We start from the raw sequence: 21,035 nt of genomic DNA, 5'->3' as shown, positions 1-21,035 counted from the left end.
CAACATTTGTGAGATACTATGCCATGTAAAACTTCTCTCCAAAGAGGTGTCGCACTGCGGCACGCCATTCGGACTCGGCTATAAAAAGGAGGCTCCTTATCATTGAGCTTAAAACTTGAATCCGACTGCATTCATTGCTATTTGAGAAGTTTGGCCCCTTTTCCTTAGTGGAATGTTCATGGGCAAAATTTGTTGTTTGTTTGTAAGTACGTGGGTGTCCGCTCCACCCTGCATACCCCTCAAACTGGACATATTTGTAGATTATGGCAAAAAGGCGTTCAAATCTGTATCTGTTTCCTGGCCAAGTGTTTCAGGAACGCCTCACCTGACAAACTCCCCCTAAACCAAACATATATACCGACTATAGCTCCAATGTGATTTTTGGGAGTGGCGTATGAATCTGATATCCATTTTTGGGCCAAAGAGTTTGGCTACTCCAATCCACCACCAAATCCAAGAGAATGAAGTAGATCTAACATCCAAACTTTAATGGGCGGACCCTCCCCTTATCTTTGTTCAAAAACGCCAGATCTCGGAGATGGGTGGGATATCTAGGGGTCCGCCCCATTTCCAAATCCACCAGCCAAATGGAATATAAAGCAATAATGACAATATGGGACTCAAATGAAAGGAATTTGAGACCAGAGCACGAATCTGATGTATGGAGATCCGTCTCACTCTCAAAAACACCCTCATATCGAACATATTAACAGACCATAGCAATGAACGGCTGCAAGAACGGCTTTGGGAGAAGAGCACCAATAAAATATCCCCATTGGCGCGAAATATCTGAGAGGCCGTACCAGCACCCCCAAACCGGACTTATTTCCTGACGTGACCGTATAGGGCTCAGATAAAATGAGAGAGTGAAAGAAGGCGCAGCGGAGCGGTCCCTGTCCCGCTAGAACGTTAATAAAATCTTAACCACAAGCATAGCATTTTACAACCCCCTCACCACAGATATACAAATTTGCTTATGAACAACCTATTGAAGTACAATGTGAAAAAGGCACTACAAGAGCATAGTTTCTTTTTACTCCGAAATAACTGGTTACTGCACTAGTAGAGAGCTAAAAACTGCTTCACATGGAATTCTTCATTTGATTTGCTGTCAAAGCACCTTATTGCCTTTTGATCTCAATTTGCAAATTTCATTCCAATTCATGCCCCCTTTCAAAACTATTTTAGTTCCTTTCGTAAGTGAGCGGAGGGGGAGAGGTGGAGATGCATCATACATTAGTATGTGTTAACAACTGCAACAATAAAGTGTAATTGATGTCCATTCAAACAATGACAACAACAACAATCAAAATAAAAACTATTCCCGTTCAAAAGATTTTTGTTGGAATTACTGCAGAGAGTGAGAAAGAGTGTGTGTGTGAGAGAGAGAGAGAGAGAGAGAGAGAGCTTTTGTCATTCATGGTTTTGCATAAATGGCTTTAGAGCTCCAAAAAAGTTTTTATGTGAGTGTGAAAATTTTAACAACGGCTATTTGCGTTTGAATTATAGTTTTATTGTTATTCATTGTTGTCATTGTTTGTCTTTGCTTGTTATTTATTTCAGCTGCGAGCTCTTCTATTTGGACAAGGTATTTTCGTCGTTTTGGGGTAATAAATGTTTTAGGGCATTAAATTAAGGATAAAAGTAAAGTTTAGAACGGCTGGTAAGGAAAGCAAAACACACAGTAAACAAGGTGCTTTTGGGGTGCGATGCGAATTCGCACCATATTTCGTGGGAAAGTTCCAACACCAATAAGCGGAGCCAAGCCCTGACGGAGTTCTTGAATACAATCGACCCATTAACACTTAATATTGGTAACACCGCTTCGTGACAATATGTTTGGAAAATCTAATGTCTCCATGGAACACTCTTTCTCTGAACATCGCTACATTAGCTTTAGAATAGTAGGGCCAGCGCCGAATCTGATAAGCTTCCGGAATAAGTTGAAAAACTAACTGGACTTTATTCGGAGTAGTCTTCCGAGGACTTGCGCAAGATAATTTAGATTGTCCAAGCATAGAAAACATTGACGAAAATGTCAACAGCATTACGACTGAACTGGCGGCGTCTTTCGAAGATAGTTGTCCTCTTCGGGAAAAGAGATCAGCCCAAGAAAAACTCTGGACGACCGGAGAGATTCGCAATATTGGGAAAGAGGTCCCCAGACATTTAAACAGAGCACGCCGTAAAAAAACGGAAGCATATTGGGATGTGTATTACACATGGCTCAAGGAAGATTTTCTGCGAATAGGTCGATAGCAATAGGAGTGGCGTTTTATTGCCACTCCTATGGATGACCACCATAAATGGCCTATTACGGATGTCGACTGAGGAAGGATTTGAACCCATCTGCTATGCAAATGATGCTGTAATACTTCTAAGGGGTAAGGACCAGACCAAGAGGTCTCAATGTTAACCCAGAGAAGACTGAAATATGCCTGTTTACGAAGAAGACGAAGGTGGGTCAATTTAACGCACCACGTTTCCTCAATGAAACGATTTCGATATCTGACAAGGTTAAATACTTTGGTGTGATTTTGGACAAGAAACTAAATTGGAAGTGTTGCATTGAGGAACGTGCTGAGAAGGCTCACAGATTTTGGGCACTATGTAGACGGGACGTAGGTTTGAAATGGGGCCCGAATCCTAGGATAGTCCACTGGCTCTACAGGAGCGTGATTAGACCAATACTTACTTACGCCTCAATAGTTTGGTGGACTGCTATGGGAAAAAGTGCAGCCTAAGGACCGTACAACAGGTTCAGAGGACATGTTGTCAGCCACTTCGGATATGAAACTTAAGGTGATGGGAGAATGAATTGAGGATGGGAGCACCTCATATCATCGCGGTATAATCGAGGCGACGATAGGAAACCTGGAAGGAAGTGTAACGTTAGGATTATATAACAGGTTCAGGGAACATGCTGTCATGGCACAGGCGGAGCGATGGAGACCACGCCCTCTAAGGCACCGGAGACATTTCTAGATATCCGGGCCATTGACAAACAGATTAAGTGTGAAGCGGGCACTGCGGCTATTGAACGTAAGGCGATGGGAGAATGGATTGCGGATGGGAGCTATGAGCAGCTCCCATCCATCGCGGTAAAATGGAGGTGACGATGGGAAACCTGGCAGGTAGGGAAGAGGTTTCTGATCGGATACTTGAGATGAACCTCTAGGTCGAGTGCGAGGCACTGCTGCCATCGGTACAGTCTTAGATTGACGAAATCCTAGTATTGCCAACTGGAAGATCATGTTACACGGATGGATCAAAGCTGGGGGACAGAGTGGGCCTGGAGGTTTACATTGAGAACCCAGGGACTGAGATCTGTTTTAGACTGCCTGACCATAATACGGTCCTGCAGGCGGAGATCCGGATGATCACGGAATGCGTGAAGTGGTGCGGTGCTAACGCGAGGACGTCGAATGTGAACATCTTTACAGACAGCAAAATTGCCATAAGGGCCACAACAACCAGGACGGTAAGGTCACGAACAGTCTTGCAGTGTAAGAAGGAGATTAACGCCTTCTCTGAGGACGGGAAAATCCGCATCGTTTGGGTGACGGGCCATAACGGAGTAAGGGGAAATGAAAGGGCAGACGATTTGGCGGCGAAGGCCAGAGGACTGCCGTCAATAAACTTGGTTAACCCGAAGCCTTTCGGGTCGATGCAGTCCGATTTAAGGGAGTGGGCGACGACGGTAGGATGGCGAAAATCCTATGGGGGAATCCAGATCGTGGGAAGACGAGGCTATTACTGAAAGGAAGCGAAAAGGAGGTCAGTATAGCTTTTGGTATCATGATGGGACAGATAGGACTACGAGCACACTGATGTAAAATCGGTGCGGCAAGTAACAGCATGTGTAGGGCATGCAGGGAAGATGATGAGACGTTGGAGCATTTCCTTTGTCATTGCCCCGCATTCGCGTCTAACAGATAACGGCACTAAAGTGGGGACACAATACCAGACATGAATCAACTTAGGTTTGTGGCATGGCAAACAATTAAGGATTTTGTAAGTATCACGGAATTCTTTACTTGGATTTTCTTTTTCGAGGTTACATTTTAGATTTTAGAGCGCACAACAAGCCGATTACTGACTAAGGTGTATGTCTATTGTGGCATATGGCAGTTTAATATAGGCACCCTCTTTGCAACCTAACCTATAGTTTAGATACAGTTTTAAACATAACAAATTAAGAGTAGAGCTGGTAAACTGTCGTTAATATCGATAACTTTTAACACTGTCGATACTATCGTAAAAATTCAATTTTTTTATTTCGAAATGTATTCTATTGTGATAAAAAAACAAGTAAAAAGGCATTAAATTCGGCCGGGCCGAACTTTTGATACCCACCACCTCGGGTATATATGTAAACCCCTTTTCGTCACAATCCGGTGAAAATTGGATAACTTATGCACCTAAATTCGGCACGGAAATTGAATGGTCTAATAAATATAAGTCACTGTTGAATTTTGTATTTCAAATTTCAACAAAATTGGGTAATAAATAAAGCTGTTATGAGCTTCAGACCCATTATCGGCAAAACGGTCTATAAGACATCTATATCTAAATACAGTCTGATCTTTACCATACTTGGATCAGATGGTGGCCCAAAACTACCCACTGTTTCGGATTTCAGCAAAATCGGATGAAAAATAAACCTTTTATGAGCTTCATACTCTGAAGCAGGAGATCGGTCTGTATGGCAGCTATATCTCAATATAGTCTGATCCAAAACATATTTGGTGCGGTTGTCGGGAGACCGAAAACTATCCACTGTTTTAAATTTCAGCGAAATCGGATAAAAAATAAAGCAATTATGGGCATTAGACCCTTTATCGGGAGGTCTGTCTACATGGCGGCTATATCTAAATATAGTCCGATCTGAACCATAGTAAGGTCAGATGACGGGAGGCTTAAAATAACCCACAGTTTTAAATTTCAGCGAAATCGTGTGATAAATGAAGCTTTTATGGCCTTTAGACCCTTTATCGGGAGAACGGTCCATATGGCAGCCATATCTAAATATAGTCCGATCTGAACCATATTTATGTCAAAAGTCGGGAGGCTTAAAAAAACTCGCTGTTTAAAATTTCAGCGAAATCGGGTAATAAATAAAGAAATTATGGGCTCTTAATCGGGAGATCGGTCTATATGGCAGCTTTATCTAAATATAATCCGATCTGAACTTTATTTGGGTCAGATGTTGGAAGGCTTAAATTAACCAACTGATTCAAATTTCAGCGAAATCGGCTGATAAATAAAGCTTTTATGGGCTTCAGACCCTTAATCGGGAGATACTTCTATATGGCTGCTATATCTGAATGTAGTCTGATTTAATCAATATTTAAGTCAGATGTCGGGAAGCCTGCCCTTTAATGACTGCAGCAGCCAGATTAGGTCATAACATAATCTTACAAGAGACTCTTTCTGTCTTTCTTCTATGTGTCTGGGATATATTGGTTTGCCCAAAAAGTAATTGCGGATTTTTTAAAAGAAAGAATTGTAAATGCATTTTTAATAAAACTTAGAATGAACTTGAATCAAATATACTTTTTTTACACTTTTGTTTTCTAAAGCAAGCTAAAAGTAACAGCTGATAACTGACAGAAGAAAGAATGCAATTACAGAGTCACAAGCTGTCAAAAAAATTTGTCAACGCCGACTATATGAAAAATCCGCAATTACTTTTTGGGCAACCCAATATTTTCAATATTTTCCAGTTTTTACTTTTTATTTTCTATTATTTCTCAGCCGTTTTCAAAGAAAGTTCGCTTCTAAGAATGATTGACATTCCCCTAATAAAGTATGCCTGCCATACAATTAACAACATCGAAATACAAATCAACATCAAATACCATTTTTCAAGGACCCTCATTAGACTTGCGTAAATGAAAGGCACATTTACACGCTCCACCTCTTCAATATTCGCTAATTCATGTAAATTCCATTTAATTCCATCAAACACTTGACAAAACGGAAGCAATTTTCGATTTTTTTCCTTGCAATAATGTTTCTGCCATCGTACGCTAAATTCCAATATATCACGTGTACGTTAATCCAATAATCGCTATTATTTGCAAACGTCTGTCTGTCTGTCTGTCTGTGAGTAGGTAGATAGAACTACATTGGCAAATTTCACAAGACTTACCCGACTTCCTCCTATCCGTGGGCAATTTAATGTAATTTACACTTGTCAATTTCAATACGAATTGCTAAATACTTTGACAAATTCCTTGAAGTAGAGGTGGGAGTATGGCACATGGTATCTGGCTTATGGTATAACTTTTTAATGATTGTTTATTGTCTCTGTTCTGGGGTAAATGATTGACAACCTGTAGGGGGGATATAAAAATACAGAATCTTTTAGAATCAATCCACAAGTAAAAATCAGGAATTTATTTTAGGAAAATTTTAACCAAGTCTGGTGAAAATTCACCATTTTTGAACTAGTAGCAGCTATATCTAATTATGGTCTGATCTAGGCCTAGGTTAGGTTAGGTAAAAGTGGCAGTCCTTTACAGACTCACTTAGACAATTTTTAAGCCCATTGTGATACCACAGTACCATCATAACAAGGCTTCTGGCGGGAATCGAGCTCACGACCCCTGCACTGGTAATCCAAGCACGCTATCAACACGTCTACCGGGGCGCCCTAGGCCTAATCCAGCATGAACGTCTAGGGCATTACCCACCTCTTTGTTCCAAAATTCGGTGAAATCGGGTAAAAAATAAACAAGTAAAAGCGTGCTAAGTTCGGCCGGGCCGTATCTTATATACCCTGCACCATGGATCGCATTTGTTGAGTTCTTTTCCCGGAATCTCTTCTTTTCCCGGCTTCTCTCAAAAAAGGATAAAAGAAAAGTGTGCTCTGCTATTAGAGCGATAACAAGATATGGTCCGGTTTGGACTACAATTAAATTAAATGTTGGAGACCTGTGTAAAATGTCAATCAATTCCAATAAGAATTGCGCCCTTTGGGGGCTCAAGAAGTAAAATAGAGAGATCGATTTATATGGGAGCTGTATCGGGCTATAAACCGATTCAGACCATAATAAATACGCTTGTTGATGGTCATGAGAGAATCCGTCGTACAAAATATATGGTAGCTATATCAGGTTATAAACCGATTTGAACCTTAAGTGACACAGTTTTTGAAAGTAAGAATAAAATACGTCTTGCAAAATTTCATTCCAATCGGATAAGAATTGCGCACTCTAGAGGCTCAAGAAATCAAGACCCAAGATCGGTTTATAAGGCAGCTATATCAGGTTATGGGCCGATTTGAACCATACTTGGACACAGTTGTTGGATATCAAAACTGAACACGCCGTGCAAAATTTCATTCCAATCGGATAAGAATTGCGCCCTCTAGAGGCTCAAGAAGTCAAGACCCAAGATCGGTTTATATGACAGCTATATCAGGTTATAAACCGATTTGAACCGTACTTGGCACAGTTGTTGGATATCATAACAAAACACGTCGTGCAAAATTTCATCCCAATCGGATAAGAATTGCGCACTCTAGAGGCTCAAGAGGTCAAGACCCCAGATCTTTTTACATGACAGCTATATCAGGTTATGAACCGATTTGAATCATACTTTGAACAATTGTTGGATATCATAACAAAACACGTCGTGCAAAATTTCATTCCAATCGGATAAGAATTGCGCCCTCTAGAGGCTCAAGAAGTCAAGACCCAGGATCGGTTTATATGAAAGCTATATCAGGTTATGGACCGATTTGAACCATACTTGGCACAGTTATTGGATATGATAACAAAACACGTTGTGCAAAATTTCATCCAAATCGGATATGAATTGCGCACTCTAGAGGCTCAAGAAGTCAAGACCCAAGATCGGTTTATATGGCAGCTATATCAAAACATGGACCGATATGGCCCATTTACAATACCAACCGATCTACACTAATAAAAAGTAGTTGTGCAAAATTTTAAGCGGCTAGCTTTTCTCCTTCGAAAGTTAGCGTGCTTTCGACAGACAGACGAACGGACGGACCGACGGACGGACAGACATGGCAAGATCGACATAAAATGTCGCGACGATCAAGAATATATATACTTTATGGGGTCCCAGACGATTATTTCTAGTAGTTACAAACAGAATGACGCAATTAGTATACCTCCCATCCTATGGTGGAGGGTATAAAAACTGCTACAACAACAACAACCCATATTGGCCCAATTGGTAAACATATCTTTTTTGGGGAAGGGGCTGCCTCCCGGCACCTGTTTTCGAATTATTATATCAAGTTCGTACTCTTCTCTTAAATACCTATCATTTGATACCCATATTGACCTAATCGGTAAACAGGTCCGTTTTGGTGGGTCTTTTGGATAGGGCGTTCCCCTACGGTTATTTGACCCTAAAGATTTATAAAAATTTTGTGTTCTTGGGTTACCATAAGGTGGCATACACCGAGATCTGGAGTTTTTGAAAATTGTGGCTAGGATGAGGGTCCGCCCCACCCCCTCGCGTATATCACAAAATGAAGTACCTTGTTTTCACCAGGGGTCTAAACTCTGCCCTCTGTGAAAATTTCATGAAAATCGGTTCGACCGTTTTTTAGCCTAATTGAACCTTACACTTTTTATACGTGTATTATACATTTTTTGAAAGGTAGTTCAAAAGACTATTGCAATAAGAAAATTGTGCGGAATAATTCCGCATGCAAAATTTCAGCCAAATCGGAAAAAAATTGCGGCTAGTAAGGGCTTCAAGAAGTAAAACCGGGAGATCGGTTTATATGGGAGCTTATCGACCGATTTGGACCGTGTTTGACACAGATTTGGGAAGTCATAACAGAACACTATATGCGAAATTTCAGCCAAATCGGCCCAAATTTCTGGCTCCCAGGGGCTCAAGAATTCAAATCGGTAAATCGGTTTCTATGGGAGCTATATCAGATTATAAACCGACTTACACCGTACCATATTGGATGTCATAAGAGAATACTATGTGCAGAATTTCAGCGAAATCGGATGAAAATTGTGGCTTCCAGGTACTCAAGAATTCCAAGCGGGAGATCGGTTTATATGGTAGCTACATCTAAATCTGAACCGATATAGCCCATTTGCAATCCCTAAGGGCTTACATTATATTAAGTATCTGTGCAAAGTTTCATGTGATTTCGACAGACGGACGGACATGGCTAGATCGAATCAGAATGTCGAGACGATCCAGAACGTATATACTTTATGGGGTCACAGGTCAATATTTCGAGGTGTTACAAACGGAATGACTAGGTTAGTATACCCCCATGCTATGGTGTTGGGTATAAAAATAATAAATGTGCCTATATGTTAGAGCGTTCCAAGTCGCCAAAATAAGGTATAAACCTCCCAAAAACGAACCTGTTTAGTAAACTAGCTGTAAAAACCTTTTGAAGTTTGTGAGTAGATATGTGGGGCTACTTGAAAATGTTAAGAACTTAGGCATCAGTGCTGTGCGATTGAGAAATTTGAGGGGGGAATTTTTTTCTCCTTCTCTTTCTTCTTCCAATATTTTGAATGAAATTTTTTCCAATTTTATTTCTTTAGTTCCAAGTAAAAAATCTTCCAGTCTAAACCCCTTATTTCATATTTCCTTCGTATCATTTTCAGTTATCTATGTCACATCAAAACACCGTTCAACACTTTTACTTAGTCACCCCCAAGAAACTTTTAATGCAGAGATAATACCAAAGTGAAAATCTGTCAGATAGGGAAATAGAAAGACAGAGTGGCTTAAGAGTGAACAAAAAAGCAATGGTCAGCACTATGACGCCTGACTTCCGGTTGCAAAGTAGAAAGAAAAACTTTCGCATATTAGCACAACATATGTTACACAGATGCTCAAGGGAAGCAGCAAACTGATGAGCCAAGCTATACATGCTAGCGATGATGATGATGCTTCTGCTGCTCCTCCTGCTCCTGCTGTCGTTCCCGTCATAGAGGTAATGTACATACATATAACCCAAGTTTGAGTACAGCAAGGGGGTAAAAACATTCAATAAAAGTTCAGCAATTGCTATAGGTTTCACTTAGCTCAGAACATCATACTCTTGACTTCCTGTTTCACACACACACACACTCGCACTCACTCTCATAATAAGAACATTCAATTTATGCTTGTTTCCGCTTCGCACATTCATATTTTGTTTTAACATGTATAAGGTACATGTTAAGTAAGTGTAAAAACAGGAGCTTAAAAGTTTTTTTATGCTCCTCGCATGCCTTCACCCGGAGTAGCAAGGTCCCAAAGACTATGACCAAGGGATGTTGTCACTATTGAACTACCACCATTTCTGTTGACCAAGCCAACAGAAAATTGAAGGAAAAAAAAGTAATGCAACGATTACAACATTTCCTATCAAACGTAAAATGGTGTTAAAGCTCCATTTTTGCTTTGTAAGTGTGAAGGTATGCATGTTGCTTATGTCTATCCGATATCTACCCTTTCCTTTCTATATTGACATGCTATCATATGTGTAAGATTATGAACGATGCAGACGATAAATTGTTATACACACTCGAAGAAAATCCCCAAATTATATAAAAAGAACTTTTGAACAAGGAAAAGCGAGCTAAGTGCGGCCGGGCCGAACCCCTCCACCATGGATCGCATTTGTCGAGTTCTTTCCCGGCATCTCTTCTTAGGCAAATATATTGGCGTGCAAATATTCATTCAAATCGGATAAGAATTGCGCCCTCTAGAGGCTCAAGAAGTCAAGACCCAAGATCGGTTTATATGACAGCTATATCAAAACATGGACCGATATGGCCCATTTACAATCCCAACCGACCTACACTAATAAGAAGTATTTGTGCAAAATTTCAAACGGCTAGCTTCACTGCTTCGGAAGTTAGCGTGCTTTCGACAGACAGACGGACGGACATGGCTAGATCGACATAAAATGTCGCGACGATCAAGGGGGGTCTCCGACGAATATTTCGAGTAGTTACAAACAGAATGACGAAAATAGTATACCCCCATCCCATGGTGGAGGCTATAAAAATGTACAGCGGTGGTATACCCCTTCTAATGTGTTGCACTGCGGCACGCCGTTCGGACTCGGCTATTAAAAGGAGGGCCCTAATTATTGAGCTTAAAACTTGAATCGGACAGCACTCATACTTTGCCCCTGTTCTTTAGTGGAATGTTCTTGGGTAAAATTTTTATTCGTTTTCTGGTCTCCAATACCTTTCAATTGATACCCTCATTGTGCCCATCGGACCACTCTCGGATAATGGTGGCGTTTTTGTGGTAAGAGGAAGGGTGCCCCTCCACCCAATATCTAAAAATTATATAGCCTATGTTTCCTTCCAGAGAAACGTACACAATCTATGAAAATTTTAAGAAAAACTGATCAGCCAAGGATCATATAGTCATAATGGGTCTAATGGCGTTTTTGAGGAGTGGCGTGACCCCCTATACTTTGATCTGATTTTGTATGCCACATTCGAAATCTACTCCCGAATACTTCTCAGTTGAGCCCCATATTGAAATGACCGCACGATATGTCTGTTTGGGGGAGTTTTGGGGCTGGGGCGATGGGTACTTAGACTCCAATTTTAATACGATATTCGTATTCTACTCTCCAATACCTTTTATTTCATATCTATATTGTCCCGGTCGGACCACTTTTGATTTTGGGTTGTGTTTTTCGGCATAAGGGGGAGGGTCCGTCCCCCTTCCGATACCGAAAAATTATATAGCCTATGTTTCCTTCAAGACCAACCTACACAATATAAGAAAATTTCGAGAAAATCGGTTCTGCCGTTTTTCAGTCTATACGGAGCAAACAAACAGAGTCCCATATATCCGTGATTGGCTAATGTGCCCATCTTGGACTTTTTTTGACAGGGTGGGGTCACCTTCTATACTTCGACATGAATTTGTATGCCTGATTCGTTTGGGGCGGCTCCCAGGTACTTGGGCCTTTTATTATAAAATTCGTACTCTACTCTTGAATACCTTTCATTTGAATCCCATATTGTCCCGATCGTCAACTTTATTTCAGGGTAGTACTTTTGGGGTAAGGGGGAGGGTCCGCTCCCCTGCCGAGATTTCAACGAGATATAGTCTATGCTTTCTTCGAGACCAACCTACACAACCTGTGAAAATTTCAATGTAATCGGTTCAGCCGTTTTTCAGCCTATACGGAACAAACAAACCTAGTCCCATATATCCGTGATTGGCTAATGTGCCCCCTATTCGACATGAATTTGTATGCCAGATTCGTTATCTACTACCGCATACTTTTCATTTTGTTACCCATATTGACCCGATCGGTCCACTTTAGATTTTGGGTAGTGTTTTTGGGTTAACAGTGGAGGGTCCACCCCTTCCGTTAACAAAAAATTATAAAGTCTATTCCTAATTCCTGACCATATTCGTTATCTACTCCCGAATACCTTTCATTTAAGTCCCATATTGTCATGATCGTCAAATAAACCTATTTTAAGGGGTTTTGGGGCTGAAGCGGCCCCCCCGGTACTTGGACCCAACTTTAATTATGAAATTCGTACTCAACTCTTGAATATCATTCATTTGAATTCCATATTGGCCCGATCGGTCAACTTTTATTTTTGGGTAGTACTTTTGGGGTAAGGGGGAGGGTCGGCCCCCCTTCCGATATAAAAAAAATTATATAGCCTATGTTTCCTTCCAGATCAACCTACACAATCTGAGAAATTTCAAGATATTCGGTTTAGCCGTTTTTGAAACAAACACAAATTGAATTTTATATATGAGATTACTTAAAATTTTCCATAATCGAAAAATCCTTGAAATTTCCATACATTGTCTTAAGAAGCAAAACTTTACAAAATTTTCTCAAAAGACAAAATTTACTCAAATCTTCTCTAAGATGAAATTTCTTCAAAACTTCTCTCAAGACAACATTCCACGACATTTTATTTTGGGACAATTTCTTTTATAACAAAATTTTCCAAAATTTTCTTTCAAGACAGAAATTTACCAAAATTTTTCCTAAGGCGAATTTCACGAATATTTTTCGAAAGACAAAATTCCACCAACATTTTTCTTAAGCCAAAATTTTACCAAAATTTTTTTAAAGACAAATTTTCACTTTTTTGAATATTTTCTAAAGACAAAATTTTCAAAAAAAAATTTATGTAGGACATCATTTTATGAAATTTCTTTGAAATAAAATTTTTACTAAATTTGCTCTACACAGTTTCACAAAAAATCTGAAATTTTTTCTTGGGTACACCAAGCTCTGTAGTAGTAGTAGTCGATGTGTTGGTAAGAGCTGTATAAACTTTATTGCAATTTTACTTTGTTCTCCATGTCTTTTCATTTTGTTACGGCCACTTGCTAGCACCTCCTGCTGCCAATATGGTCACACATCTACAAAGGTTTTTGATGTGTTTGTCGGCGTAGGTACGACTGGCGAGAGTGGGTGGCAAACATGTGTAAACGCCGAACAGGAAGTATGATTTATGTTTTGCATTGAACTTTTAACGGAACGGAACTACAAGTAACCCTAATGCCTTCATGACTGCAGATGCTGTTGCAGATGTGCCAATGGTAGTTTGTGTGTGTGTGTGTGTGTGTGTGCGAGAGTGTGTCTCAAACGAAAGTGTCCAAAAACTTTTACCGAAAGTGTATCTGTGCGTGTCTTCTCTTGAACTCAGGCATTGTTTTATCATCATTCTACACAGGGTAGAAAGGAGGAGGAAAGGAGTTAACATTTCATAGAATCCATAGGAAACTCACACAAAAACACAATTCTTAAAATTCCTGTTGTAGTTCTATCGATTACATTGTATTATTCTATTAGTATCTATTAGTCTCTGTCTGTCTGTCCATTTGCACGTCCGTCCCCGTCCGGAATGTCTGTCTTACACAGCTTATAATTGCTTTATAAAGGCATTCCCTTGAACACACGTACGTGAGGTCATTTTCGAAGGATGCCTGTGATTGCTCTGGTGGCTTTGTGTGAGTTGATATTCGAAGAAATTTAGGATTTACAGGATTACTTTAACATGTGATGATGTTGTTTTTAATTGATTCTTTAAAAAGTTTTTGTTTATTTATTTATTATTTTTATTTTAATCTCTCTTTTTTTTGCTGGGGGGAAAGATGATGGCTTGTGGAATATTTAATCTGAAAATAATTGTTTCTCATGCATATGGGATGGGGATGGTCAAGTCGAAAGGACAGAAGCTTTGTGTTTTTTGTAGAACTAAGCATTTTGAAGATTTAAGAAAAAATTTGGTGAAAAAAAATTTCGTAAAATTTTGCCATAAGAGAAAATTTCGTCAAATTTGTCGTTAGTGATAATTTTGTGAAATTTTGTCTTTAGGGAAAATTGCGTGAAATTCTGTCTCTAGAGAAAATATTGTGAAATTTTATCCTTCACGAAAATATTGTGAAATTTTGTCCTTCACGAAAACTTCGTGAAATTTTGTCTTTAGAGAAAATTTCGTGAAATTTTGTCTTTAGAGTAAAATTCGTGAAATTTTGTCTTTAGAGAAAATTTCGTGAAATTTTGTCTTTAGAGAAAATTTCTTGAAATTTTGTCTTTAGAGAAAATTTCTTGAAATTTTGTCTTTAGAGAAAGTTTCTTGAAATTTTGTCTTTAGAGAAAATTTCTTGAAATTTTGTCTTTAGAGAAAATTTCTTGAAATTTTGTCTTTAGAGAAATTTTCGTGAAATTTTGTCTTTAGAGAAAATCTCGTGAAATTTTGTCTTTAGAGAAAATTTCGTGAAATTTTGTCTTTAGAGAAAATTTCGTGAAATTTTGTCTTTAGAGAAAATTTCGTAAAATTTTGTCTTTAGAGAAAATTTCGTAAAATTTTATCTTTAAAGAAAATTTCGTGAAATTTTGTCTTTAGAGAAAATTTCGTGAAATTTTGTCTTTAGAGAAAATTTCGTGAAATTTTGTCTTTAGAGAAAATTTCGTAAAATTTTGTCTTTAGAGAAAATTTCGTGAAATTTTGTCTTTAGAGAAAATTTCGTAAAATTTAGTATTTAGCGAAAATTTCGTGAAATTTTGTCTTTAGGGAAAATTTTGTCAAACTTTGTGATAAAGAAAGGGAGGTGGACATACACCTAAGCCAGTAATCGGCTTATTCTGCGCTCTAAATACTAAAAAATAAACTAACCTTGAAAATGGAAAATCTATGATAGGTATTCCGTGTTACTTACAAAATCCTTAATTGTTTCCCTTGCCACTCCCCTAAGTTGGCTTAAGTCTGGTATAGTATCCCCACCTAATTGCCGGTATCTGTTAGACGCGAAAGCCGGGCAATGACAAAGGAAATGCTCCAAAGTATCACCATCTCCCCCCATGCCCTACACATGCTATCACTTGCCGCACCGATTTTACATAAAAGAGCTCGTATGTATCCCGTCATGATACGAATAGCAAAACGACCTTCTTCTTACTTCCTTTCAGTAATAGCCTCGTCTTTTCAAGATCTAGATCCCCCCATAGGATTTTCGCTGTCCTACCGAACGTTTCGCTGATCCCCAATATTGCATGCGCATTCGTCGGCACTCCCTTAACTCGTACTGCGTCGACCCGAAAGTCTTCAGGATAACCAAGTTTATTTGCGGTGAAGACCTATCATCTGGCCTTCACCGCCAAATCGTCTGCCCTTTCATTTCCCCTTACTCCGTTATGGCCCGGCATCCAAACGATTGCCATCCTCAGAGAAGGCGTTAATCTCCTTCTTACACTGCAAGACTGTTCGTGACCTGACCGTCCTGCTAGTTATTGCCCTTATGGCAATTTTACTCTCCGTAAAGATGTTCACACCGGAGGCCCCCATAGCGCAGAGGTTAGCATGTCCTCATATGACTCTGCACGCCTGGGTTCGAATCCTGGCGAGACCATCAGAAAAAAAATTTTCAGCGGTGGTTTTCCCCTCCTAATGCTTGCAACATTTGCGAGCTACTATGCCATGCGAAACTTCTCTCCAAAGAGGTGTCGCACTGCGGCACGCCGCTCCGACTCGGCTATGTAAAGGAGGCCCCTTATCATTGAGCTTAAACTTGAATCGGACTGCACTCATTGATATGTGAGAAGTTTGCCTCCGTTCCTTAGTGGAATGTTCATGGGCAAAATTTGCAATTTGCAAAGATGTTCACACTTGGTGTTCTCGCGTTAGCACCACATCACTTCACGCATTCCATGATCAGCCGGATTTCAGCCTGCAGGACCATATTATGGTCAGGCAGTCTAAAAAGTCCCAGTCCCTGGGTTCCTAATGTAGATCCGCAGGCCCACTCTGTACTCCAGCTTTGATCCATCCGTGTAACATGATCTTCCACATGACAATACTTGGGTTCCGTCAACCCAAGACTGTGCCGATGGCAGCAGTGCCTCGCACTCGACCTCAAGGTTCATCTGAGGTATCCGGTCGGAAACCTCTTTCCTTCCTTTCAGGTTTCCTATCGTCGCCTCGATTATACCGCGATGGTATGAGCTGCTCCCATCCTCACTCCATTCTGCCATCGCCTTAAGTCTCATAGCCGCAGTGCCTCACACTCGACCTCAAGGTTCATCTCAAGTATCCGGTCGGAAACCTCTTTCCTTCCTTTCAGGTTTCCTATCGTCGCCTCGATTATACCGCGATGGTATGAGCTGCTCCCATCCTCACTCCATTCTGCCATCGCCTTAAGTCTCATAGTCGCAGTGTCTGCCTCACTCTTAATCTGTATGTCAATGGGTCGGACATCTAGAATAGTCTCCAGTGCCCTAGTGGGAGTGTTCCTCATCGCTTCGCCTTGCCAAGACAACATGTTCTCTGAACTTGTTGTATAATCCTTATGTTGCACTTTTTCTCCATAGCAGTCCTTGGTGGACTACTGAGGCGTGAGTAAGTATTGGTCTAATCACGCTCCTGTAGAGCCAGTGAACTATCCTCGGATTCAGACGCCATTTCGAGCCTACGGCCCGTCTACATAGTGCCCAATATCTGTGAACCTTCTCAGTATGCTCCTGAATGTGACACTTCCAATTCAGTTTTCTGTCCAAGATCACACCTAAGTATTTGACCTTGTCGGATATCGAAATCGTCTTATTGAGGAAATGTGGTGCGTTAAATTGGTCCACCTTTGTCTTCCTCGTGAACAGGCATATTTCAGTCTTCTCTGGTTTAACATTGAGACCTCTGGGTCTAGCCCAGACCCTTTCGGCCCTTCCGCATAGCTCGTTCGAATACTGACCCCTTAGAAGCATTATAACATGGTCTGCGTAGCAGACGGGTTAAAATCCCTTCTCAGTCAGCATCCGTAATAGGTCATTTATGGCGGTCACCCATAGGAGTGGCGATAAAATTTCCCTCTGTGGCGTGCCCTGTTCCACTTTTTCCCTTATATTTATGCCATGCGACACACAATTTATCCACCTGTTCCTAAGCATATGGTTTATCCAGTCTCTAAGGACCGGGTCCACCCGGCACTGGGCTAAGGATTGGATCAGTGTGTCCGTCCGCACATTGTTAAAAGCCCCACATCGATGTCAATGCATACCGGCAGGGTGTACGTTTTGTCATCGAAGGCTTCCTCAAGCAGGGCTGTCTTCACCGACCCTGCCTTGACATAGGCATGCTGTTTGTATTTGAGCAGTTCGCTGGATGCCCTACTCTTTATCATGATGTCCACAATACGTTCCATGGTTTTGAGTAGAAATGACGTAAGGCTTATGGGTCTGTAGGCCTTTGGTATCGCATAACTTGCCTTGCAGGGCTTGGGTATAAATACCACCCTTGCCTCCCGCCAGGCTTTCGGAGTATATGCAAGTTCTAGGCCCGCTGTGAAAATTTTGGCCAGACGAGGCGCCAGATAGTCTGCCTCTTTTTGTAGTAACGCCAGAAATATTCCATCAGGTCCGGGTGACTTAAATGGCTTCAAGCTCCTCAATGATTCCTTCACTATAAATTCCTTTGATTAACGTCATTATTCCAAGATTCCGGTGTCTCCGTGAGTCCCTTCGTATCCTGTGGAAAATGGGTTTTCATCAAAAGCCTCAACATGTCCTCCGTAGTCTTTGCTCTCACTCCCATGTCGTCTATTCAAGTTTCAGTTTGGACAACTTTATTATCTTGGCGGCGTCATTGAAGCTATCGACCCGTTCGCAGAAAAGCTTCCAGGAGGCATGTTTTGCCGCTCTGGTTATCTGTTTGTATTCCTTGACGCGTGTGTAGTACACATCTCAATAAACTTCCGCTTTTTTATGGCGAGCTCTGTTATAAATCTGTGGACCTCTTTCCCAATGTTGCGAATCTCCCCGGTGGACCTGTGGACCTCTTTCCCAATTTTGCGAATCTCCCCGGTCATCCAGGGTTTTTCTTGGGCTGATTTCCTTTCTCGAAGAGGACAACTATCTTCGAAGGACCCCACCAGTGCAGTCGAAATCCTGTTGACATTTTCATCAATGTCTTCTATGTTTGGACAATCTAAATTATCTTGCCCAAGTCTTCTTCTGATTAGCCTTTCGAATTTTTTCCAATTGGTTTTCAACTTATTCCGGAAGCTCATCGGATTCGGCGCTGGCCGTCCTAATCTAAACCTAATGTAGCAATGGTCAGAGAAAGAGTTTTCCATGGAGACCCCTCAATACTGAACCTCATCGATTAGATTTTTCGAACATATCGTTACATCCAATACCTCCTCCCTATTCCTATATTTGGTGAAATTTTGCCTTCAGGGAAACTTTTGTGATATTTTTCTTGAAATTTTCTCTTTAGAGAAAATTTTTTGGAATTCCTTCTCAGAGAAATTTTCCAAAATGTTGTCTTTAGAAAAAATTTCGTGAAATTTAAAGAAAATTCTATTGAACTTCATTTTAACATCACCTCCTGCCAGACAACAATAATCCATGCAACACCATTCCCTCATTATCATCATCTGTCTTTTGTCAGCAGTACAAACAAAAGACAGGCATCCAACAAACAGACACCATAGCCGATACGGCATCCTTATGGTTACCGTTAACGTCATCTTTTGAGCGCCAGGATACAGCCATTTGTAAGATGGAAATTTACATAATTACGCCTTTTGTCATTAGCATTATAATTATCAGAGGCATTAAGCGGTTACTCCAAGAGAGTGATAGCGGGAAACAGCAACTTCCGCCCAGTGACGCAAACACAGCTAGGCTGCCCTCCCCAACGCATACCCACACACACACACACACACACTCGCCCACCAAACCAAACGACAAGCCGTTACGGCAAAGTAGTGGCAATGCTAGCCAGAAAGAAGTATGAGCCAAGTGAAGTACTTTACACTTAGCTCGCACTTGGCAGGTGGTTTTTGCGTTATTACCCACCAAAGTAGACTAGACTGGGCCATTGGCTGCCACTTGGTGGAATGCGACATTTGCCACATCATAAATTACCGCAAACATGGTAAACACACGCTGGCAATATTTGAGGCTGATTTAAAGTGCTACCCCATTAATGGTTGCACACGGCAAAGTGTCTGACATTTACGAGCCAAGCAAGGAAGTCTATTCATTAAGGGTAAGGATAAAAATGAAAACTGAAGGATAGTGTAAATAAAATACAAAAAATCGCAAGCATAAGAACTTGAAGAAATTAAGCTATGGAAAACTAAGAAAACTTAAGAAAATTTCTATTTTAACAGGGCGAAATTCTTAATGAGAAGAAAATTTTGAGAAATTTTTGGTTACCATCTTATAAAGGGTGATTTTTTTGAGGTTAGGATTTTCATGCATTAGTATTTGACAGATCACGTGGGATTTCAGACATGGTGTCAAAGAGAAAGATGCTCAGTATGCTTTGACATTTCATCATGAATAGACTTACTAACGAGCAACGCTTGCAAATCATTGAATTTTATTACCAAAATCAGTGTTCGGTTCGAAATGTGTTCAAATTTTGACAAATTTTGTTCAGCGATGAGGCTCATTTCTGGTTGAATGGCTACGTAAATAAGCAAAATTGCCGCATTTGGAGTGAAGAGCAACCAGAAGCCGTTCAAGAACTGCCCATGCATCCCGAAAAATGCACTGTTTGGTGTGGTTTGTACGCTGGTGGAATCATTGGACCGTATATTTTCAAAGATGCTGTTGGACGCAACGTTACGGTGAATGAACACATTTCGAACCGAACACTGATTTGGGTAATAAAATTCAATGATTTGCAAGCGTTGCTCGTTAGTAAGTCTATTCATGATGAAATGTCAAAGCATACTGAGCATCTTTCTCTTTGACACCATGTCTGAAATCCCATGTGATCTGTCAAATACTATATACCAAGTAAAAAGGCGTTAAGTTCGGCCGGGCCGAACTTTGGATACCCACCACCTCGGGTATATATGTAAACCACCTTTCGTCAAAATCCGGTGCAAAACCCATAGCAGAAATATGTGGAGGGCTTAACTTAACTCTATGTCCACAATTTCGGCAACATCGGACAATAAACGCACTTTTTATGGCCCCAAAACCTAAAACCGAGAGATCGGTCTATATGGCAGATATATCCAAATCTGGACCGATCTGTTCGATAATGCAGAAGTATGTCAAGGGGCTTAACTTAACTCACCGTCCCAAATTTCGGCGACATCGGACAATAAATGCGTGTTTTATGGGCCTAAGACCCCAAATCGGAGGATCGGTCAATATGGCAGCTATATCCAAATCTGGACCGATCTGAGCCAAATTGACGAAGGACATTGAAGGGCCTAACACAACTCACTGTCCCAAATTATAGCAAAATCGGACAATAAATGTGGCTTTTATGGGCCTAAGACCCTAAATTTGAGGATCGGTCTATATAGCAGCTATATCCAAATCTGAACCGATCTTAGCCATATTGACGGAAGATGTCGAAGGGCCTAAGACAACTCACTGTCCCAAATTTCAGCAAAATTGGACAATAAATGTGGCTTTTATGGGCCTAGGACCCTAAATCGGAGGATCGGTCTATATGGCAGCTATATCCAAATCTGGACCGATCTGAGCCAAATTGACGGAGGATGTTAAAGGGCCTAACACAACTCACTGTCCCAAATTTCAGCAAAATCGGATA

This window comes from Stomoxys calcitrans, chromosome 2 (genome assembly GCF_963082655.1).
Source record: "Stomoxys calcitrans chromosome 2, idStoCalc2.1, whole genome shotgun sequence".
Classification (NCBI taxonomy): Eukaryota; Metazoa; Arthropoda; class Insecta; order Diptera; family Muscidae; genus Stomoxys; species Stomoxys calcitrans.
This window is presented reverse-complemented; position numbering follows the sequence as displayed.